Source organism: Gobio gobio (assembly GCF_949357685.1).
Source record: "Gobio gobio genome assembly, chromosome: 18".
Lineage (NCBI taxonomy): Eukaryota > Metazoa > Chordata > Actinopteri > Cypriniformes > Gobionidae > Gobio > Gobio gobio.
In genome coordinates, this window is record NC_137111.1 from 34,268,251 (window position 1) to 34,276,777 (window position 8,527).

General features: G+C 39.1%; 1 long non-coding RNA gene across 1 annotated transcript in view; it reads right to left on the reverse strand.

The window, feature by feature from the left end:
- Positions 1-306: 306 nt before the first annotated feature.
- LOC307142248 overlaps positions 307-8,527 on the reverse strand; it is a 673,051-nt gene continuing 664,830 nt past the window's right edge. Inside the window, exons 3-4 of the long non-coding RNA XR_013818450.1 lie at positions 1,759-2,358; positions 307-1,662 (exon numbers count right to left, since the gene is read on the reverse strand). This is a non-coding gene — a long non-coding RNA (uncharacterized lncRNA). The remainder of the gene's footprint in view (positions 1,663-1,758; positions 2,359-8,527) is intronic.

An 8,527-nucleotide genomic window follows, 5' to 3' on the forward strand; every position in this document is an offset into this window, starting at 1 on the left:
GGCGAGAATTGCTCCACAAGACCAGACAGTAGGGATGGGCGATATGGACTTAAAAATTATTCCCGATATTTTCTAGTATTTATTGCGATAACGATATCAATGACGATACATGTAGTATCATTCCCCATGTTTAAATTTTTTAATAATTTTTTTATGTAAAATTCCACACCAGCCTTTTCAGAAATTGAAAAGTTGCAGATATAATTGTCTTCTGTAAAAGTGCAGGAAATGTTTAAATAGTGCAACTGTGCTAAAAAACGTCACATAATACAAACAAAAATAATTTTTAAATCAATGAAAAGTTTTACATGTAAACCGATTCTGTATTTATTCATACATGGTGCAAACAGTGGTAAAAATAGCAGAAACAGCAAAAGTAATTATCCCAAAAATGTCTTCAGATTACAAAAAAGTTTAAAATAATGATTTAATGATAGAACTTCAGTAATTTGAGTTGATAATATAATAATACCACAAATTATTCTACTAATAAAAATAAACTGCACTAAGGAATAATGAGCTTCTGGGTTCATGAATATTAATCACGTTGTCAGCGTTAATTCCAACTGATTGGCTGAAATCAAAACAGGCACAGTAATAGGTGCGCGCCAGCCAATGAGATTCCCGTTTGTGCATTCCTTTCTTCCTGTTCACGAAAGGCTGAATAATTCCAAATAAACGCCATTACTTTACAGGAAAATGCAACAAAGGATATTGTTTACATGTAGCACGTCAATTCTGTTTGGTATAAGACTCTCTCGCTCTCTCTTTGAGTGTGTGTGAAACACTGAGCGCTCTCAGTCGCGCGCCTCACACTAGTGTTTAATGTGCGTCATATACACTGCGCATTCATTGAGATTAACTGAAATAGTGTGCTTTACCGATCGATTGAGACAGAGCGAATCTCTTAAGCGCTCAGTCCAAGTGCTCAGCGAGTGAAAATACATCTGTATGGTTCAGATTGCCCTCAGGTAGCCCCTCGTTTAGCTATGAACTCTTCCGCAGCTTCCACCATAGTTGTTTTCGTTCTGCACGTGAGATGCGGATTCAGTGCCGCAGCTCCTATCAAGCACTGCGCGTAGAGCACCAAGTGCTGAGGGGGCACCACAAGAAATTCTCTCTCCAACCCCCGTTCAGCTATACAGAGTGACGAACGCAGCCACCGCGGCCATCATAAAGTGATAACGTTTAGGGCATCAAGAGACGGCCAGCGGTGGCACGGTGCGGATGGGTCGCGCCATCAACTAGGCTTTATCGTTATTATCGCGGGAAGGCAAATTCTTATCGTGGGGAGAATTTTTACCGGTATATCGCAAACGATAAGATATCGCCCATCCCTACCAGACAGGCTCCAAAATCCCTCCGTCCGTCTTCTCCCACCCCTGACCCTCGTCATAGGGTTTAAGGCCTCCGGAAGATCGGCTCAGCTGCCCGCTTGCCCGCTGGATGTGAGGGATGAGTGAGTCTTGGCAGTGGGGCAGGCGAGCAAAATCGACTCTCGACTTAATGCTGAGGGTCTCGTCTTCTCCCACAATCTTCTTGAGCATCTTGCTCCTGACCGGCTTGACTGATGTCTCACATGCTTGACTGTACATCACACACGTGAAGACCTCCAGCTGCTCCTGCACTTCCAACTTCACCTTCCACTCATCGCACAGCTGACTGGAGGAAGATTGTTGGGATAATTGCTAAGTTTGCTCTCTCCAAATATTATATTCAATACATTCAAATTCAATTGTCTAAAATTCATCCACCAACCTGAAAGCCTTTTGAAATTTGGGGTTCTTCTGGAGCTTTTTGAGCGGTGTCACCTTGCCCTTGCCTTTGAAGGTGCTGGTGCAGTCCTCACCACTAAACACACAGTAGCCGAGCAGCTGCTGCAGTCCGGCTGCCCAAGAGGAGTGGCCAGCTCTGGGACATTGACCAGCTGACGGTGGCGGCCCATGCCAGTGTCGAGGTAGATGACAAGGTTGATGGTGTCAGCGTGATGCAGGATGAAGGATGAAGAAGATGTCGGTGTCCAGGGTCCTCACTACTGCCGACTTGAATCCCAGCTTGACGGCATGATGCAGGCGGAGCACAAACGGCTGTCTATCTCCTCCTGGTCTGACTGGAGGGCATGGATCTCAATAAACTCAACCTGAAATGGCAGAAAACACCCCAATGCACGGTAGCTTATATTCTTGGCAAACAATCTGCTAACACAAGACCTCACTGAAGTTTCCTAGGTATGGATCAATCAACTTCTCCATCCGACGACATTAGCTGATGAGCTGTTCCCTCCACAATGAGAGCAGCCGCCTCGCACTTCTCCAGTTGGGATGCTTCCTCCTTACTCCCCCAGACCTTGAGCATCAACTGATAAACGACAGAAAGCGAGTTTAATTGTATCGATAAGAGCAGGGGTTTGGCAGCCCAGAGTGAGAGATATTAATATTATTAACCCTATAAAGCCTATTGTATAATATTTGATATGTACATTTCTAAGGCCTCTTTGATCATGATAAACATAATCAAAACTTTGCTGAAAAAACATCTGCACACAATCTACTGTTGTCTGATTGATAGTTTGATTATCCATACATAATGTTTTAGGAAACCCATGTTAAAATGTGAGTATCAAATATGATCCATCAGGCTTTTGAGTTTATTTGTTCATCTCTCAGTCATCAAAAACTACAGAGCTTAGATCGTGAAAGCATTTCAATATAATCTTACTAAGACATTATTGGGGAATATAGAGTGACAACAGATATTTATATGCATTTTAAGACTATTATAAAGATCTCACTGACTGACATTACAAGCTATCAGAATTTCATCTTACGTTTTGACAATATAAATATCAGCAGGTGCACAAAATTACACATTTTTGCTCAGTTTGAGCTTCTGAATAAAATTAAGGTGTTTTTTTCCCCTCTTTGAAAATCTTAATCATAGTCTAATAATATCATAGTATATGCGCCATAAAAGCCTGAAGTATGAAACTCAACTAAACACAAACACACATACATAAACTTTCATTTTAATACCATGAAAAAAAAGTTAAAATAATACGAACTAAAAAATTCACCATTAAACTAATACAAGGAAACATTATTTAAAACATTTTTTATTCATATGCAATAATATAGAAAAATATAGTAAAAAATAAATAAATAAAAGTATTTAGCAACACATTTTGATGCATGCAGAGTAAGGTGACCAGATTTCTGAAATGGAAACTTGGACATTTCCGATTTGAGTGGTCAAAATATCACTAAATCTCATTTGTTATTAGGCCTGTCCATTAATTAAAAACAGGGACAATATATTTTTGAATGTTTTTTGTTGTCGTTGTGGGCTGGGCTCCCTATATTATTATTAACATTAACAATTATTATGATTTAGTTTTATTATTATTACGATTTTTGGTCTGGTTTTAATACAATTCACTGCACCCGCAAAAACAAAAACAAAAAAACAATCAAACAATGAAAACAGTTCATAGTAAAACCACCACTGTAAATCACAAGCCGTTCAAAACAATATTAGAACATGATTTAACAAAAACACATTACACAAATAAAACAACATAAATATGGAATAAAACTATTTAACAAATATAATTGTATTTAATACTTTAATTTTCACAAGTTTATACTGTATAAATTACTTTTTTTCTTTTACTTCAAATGTTTTGTTACGTTTGTGCTTGAAATAACTGTTACTATCTTTAATTGGTCTTGTTATTTTGCATTTTAGGCTTATTTTAAGCATGTATTTAAGTATGTGTGTATTCTGCACATGTATTTGTTGTGAGCTAGGGTAAGGTGTAATTGTTTAGCTTTTATACACACACACACACACACACACACACACACACACACACACACACACACACACACACACACACACACACACACACACACACACACACACACACACACACACATATAGTAATTTGTACTATATGTAGTATGTTAGTATGGTAGTATGCTACTACCTTGAAAGTGATAACGATGTTTCTTTAGATATTTGACGATAATGGCGGTCTGCTTTCGGTGACGTTCATCATGAAGCTGCGTGCGCGACCAAGTAGAGTCAGCGCAGCTCACAGCGCCATCCGCTGGTGAAAGAATTACAACATGATGCCCCAGCAGCTGCTGTATGTTGGGCTTTTTTGCAATGTATATGCCGGTTGTTTTGAACGAGCTGTAAAAAACGGGGACATTTCTGGAAAACGTCCGCCTGGTAATTGTAGAGATATCTAGCATTTCTGAGTGATGATGATGCAGAGGAATCAATGATTCAAAGTTTTGAACTGATTCAATGAAACAGATTCAGACTTTTTATTAAAGAAAACGTCCAAATTAAGTTCATAACTATTCAATAAATGTGTTTAGATCGATGCGCGGTCACGTGCTCTGCTCATATGAATGATTTGAGTTTTAGTTGCTATGGCGACGCATGTTATGAACATTGTTATGAATTGATTCTGATCTCATATGCAGGCGCACTGATCGCGATCTGTTGTTGAGAGAGACGAGGCGAATTCAAAAACTTTTGCAGAATATTTTCTGTGCTGACTGAGATTTTGAAGCTGTTCGGACGATTCCTGAGACAAGAGTTTTATTCTGGAAGAACAACGCAGGAGATATCCTTTACACAGAGTTATATTTTTGAGTTTTAGTTCTTATTATTTATATAGTGCTATCTTATTGTTCTTTTCTTATTTTAGGAGTTTCAAATTTTATTTCTTTTTATTTTTTTATTTTTCTGGGAGGAGTATTTTTGAGGAGAGTTTATTGTATTGTATTGTATTGTGTTGTGTTGTGTTTTGTGTTTTGTATTGTTTTTATTCCAGATTGGAGGAGGATGTCGATGGCGAATATGATGGGTGAAACAGGAGGTGAGTGCTTTAGGTGTTTCATTTGTTTATGGGATGTTATGTTTCTGAAATATTCCAGCCTCTCCAAATCCAGGAGAGCCACTTTCTCTCAGACGGCTGGTCAGGAGGTTTGGAGACCCTGTTCTGTTCTGATGACCGACCCAGACACAGATCCAGGAGCTTCCTACACATTTAGCACTTCTGTCTTCTGAGTTTTGTGTTTCTGTGTCCACAGGTCAGACGGACAGGAAGAGGGAGTGGCAGAGCGGCAGCCGGGAGAGCCAGGACGATGGACGTCCATCCACTCCATCTAAACTCTTACGCAGAGGTCAGAATAGGCTTTTATTGAAGAAGTTATTGCTCAGTTATCAAATAATGTGTCATTGAAAATAGAAAGTTGAAAAATAAATTGACATTGATTATTAATATGATAAGAAATATCTTCACCAAGCATCATGTCCATATCATCTTTGTCCCTCTCTGACAATATAGTGAGGTGGTTCTCTAGAGAGTCGTTGAGCCTCAGCAGCCGAGGCACGTACATCGTCGAATGGAGTGGCGATCGGTCGGATAGCCTAAGCGAACAGGGCAGTTCCAGCGACTGTTGTTTGTCCAGGTCCGACAGCCTCGAAGAGTGGATGTGCCCTCCGCTGCCAGGTCAAGTTCCCGTCGAGCCAACGGAGACTTCAAATGGCCTTATGGAGGCTTCACCAGTGAACAGGAGCTCAACAGGTGAGACTGAAATAAAGCTGGGCGGTGTAAAGTGTACAGATGGAGATTTTTGCTATTTCATATTTCATTCTGACAGTCACAGTACAGTCACATTTAATTTCCTTTTGCTGAAATTTTCTTTCTGGAATCAAAGGGGTGGTTCCGTGGTTTTTTTCTAAGCTTGGTTGTGTTAATGGGGCGCAGTATAACATGTCTTAATACTTCTTTTTTTTTAAAACGCCGTATTTTTATTCTTATATTTTACCTTTATTCCACACCGCTGTCTCCACTGTCCTTTGAGCGGCTCGTTTGCTTCCTGCTTCTATGAAGCCCATCCCTCTGAAAAACGCAATGGTCTTAGATTGGTTAGATGGCCAAATGTAGTTTGTAGTTCTGCAACAGCTCTCTCTCTCTTTCGTAATGACTGCGACGTGGCCTCGCCCACTTTGTTGCGTGTTCACGGGGGCAGTGTTTATGTTAATAGCAAGGGTTTATGATATCAACAAACCGGGAAGAAGCTTGTTGTAGTCCAAACCGGCCGTTTTTGTAGGCAATAAACTGCCATAACTTTAAAAGACAATATCTAACTTTCAGCGCTGTAACTTTGCAGATACTGTTTATGCTCAAGCAGCAACATTACACACTAACTAAAGTTAAAAAAGTGAAATCGCATGCAACCACCCCTTTAACAGTAAAATGTAAGTTATGTCATTATATCACAGCCTAATTTGGCGTCAGAGATGTTTCTAATAATTCAGTTTTGTTTTCTTCATTTCAGAAAAACCTGCCGATTGTAAGAAGAGGAAAGGAGATCGTTCTTTCTTCAGGAACGTGTGTCAGGCTATGAGGCGCTCGCTCCTCTGCTGTTGTCTCGGTGCTGAGGATGTTGTGGAGCCGTTTGTTCCTCCAGCGGATCTGGAGCCAGAGCCCGATCCTGGTCCATCATCACCTGATCCAGATCCCTCCGGCGTCCAGCCAAATAACGGTCAATCCGCAGACATTATTCCTCCAACATTGTTTTAAACAGTATTATTATTTTCTTGTTTGCACTGATATTTTAAATATAAAACAAAGGATCTAGCAAGCTCATATATTTCTCATATTTTGTTTTTCAGACTCCTTTGAGACTCTCTATAACGTGGGAGAGATGATTGGATCCGGAGGATTCGGAAGACTGTTTTTTTTCCTCTGATTCCTTGGCTCAAGCCGATTCGATTGCACATATGACGTTTTATAATTTGACGATGATTTTCCCGCCATTTTTAATTAACCTACTTTTGCGAACTCCTCAGAGGAATTTTCACAAACATTTTACCAGATCATCTTCAGACCATGCTGACAAAAAGTTATGGAATTCAAGTTGTTTAGTTAAATCGTTTTTCGATAAACGCGCAAACAAATTTTACGTAGCTGTTGCAAAAATACAAAAGGCAATATCTCCGCAACGCTTTATCGTATTCAAACCAAACTTGGTACATGTCATCACAAGCATGACCTGAGGCAACATGGAGCGTTTCGGCGCAGGGCCACCTACTGGTCCAGAGATTCCAAAAAATTGCTATTTTTGCTTATAACTTCTGAACCGTCTGTCCAAAAATCAAAGTGGTCTCGTTAGATTCAGGACGGCATGCTGAGTCGTCTGATATAAAAAAAATTTTTAAAAGAATAAAAAGAATTCTTTTTTTCAAACGCTTATAACTTTGGGTGTGGTTGACTTATTTTCATGGGAGTAATGTTTTTTGTCTCCTGAATCCTTGCCGAGTCCAACGACACCAGACTTGCCAGGTTTCGGCCTTTGGTTTGTGCAGCGTGGTAATTTAGCGTTTATAAAACGTTAGCTGATATCTTCAAACCCACTCGTCCGATCGAGACGAAACCAGCATCAGAAGTTTGGAAACAAAGGTCGATAGCTATAAGTTAATACCCAAATGTCAAAATATTGATAGTAAGGGGTAGTAAAATCCAATCAAAGTCAGGTGTCAGTAATTTTTTATGTGTTTTTTCAAATAAAAAGTCTATAACTCCTAAACAAAACAAGATATTTTCACCAAAATTTACACACATATGTATGGGCTCACTCCGAAAACACATAAAACCTATTGTAGGATTGTGCCTCTTGGTGGCGCTATAATTAAACAAAATATGAAATTGGCTCTATACAACTCAATGTTTTAATGTGGGGTTTTAACATTTTTGCTTCAAATGTCTTCACTAATTTTTTCATTTGGTCTGCTGCTAGCTTCCTTATTTGCTTTTGTTGCACTTGGCCCCAGTATTGCTGCTTGCAGCCATATTTAAACTAGCATTTGCTCATCAAAGATTACTCCATTGGGTTCTGACCTCATAGGGGAGGGAGAGAGCCTGGGATGTATGTTTTATCTTTATTGTTTTGAGCTTTGTACATGCTAATAGATGTAAATAATATATGTTGTAAGGTTGAAATGTCATGAAGGTTTGTTTGTTTATGCTTTGTCACCTGTTTGTAACTTATAGGTTTTCCCCTAAAATTATGTTTTTCATTTTTTCAGACAGCCATTTTAGGGCAGGGAGGTAGTGTGAAGGAGAGATTTAATCTCGTTTGTATTTTTTGGTCCTGTACATTGGCATAGCCAACTTACATTCGTGTATAGCAAATTTATTTTCCTCTGTATTATTTTTCTTAAAACCACTCTGGACTGTGCATTTTTGTCCCTGTCACTTATTTTACACCTCTGTCCGCTGGTACATCCTGACAATAGTGTCTTATATGTGACCTGATGACCCCTTTGAATAAAAGTATCATTTGTTTGTTGAACCCACAGCCTTGCAAAGTACACTTCTTTTATTTAGTTTTATTGTATTGGTTTATTTGATAGGGATTATGCATATAAATGAACATTGTTGTATAAAAATACATCATGTAAATATGCCAGAATTAGTCAAAATAACTACTTTTCATCTGCAGTC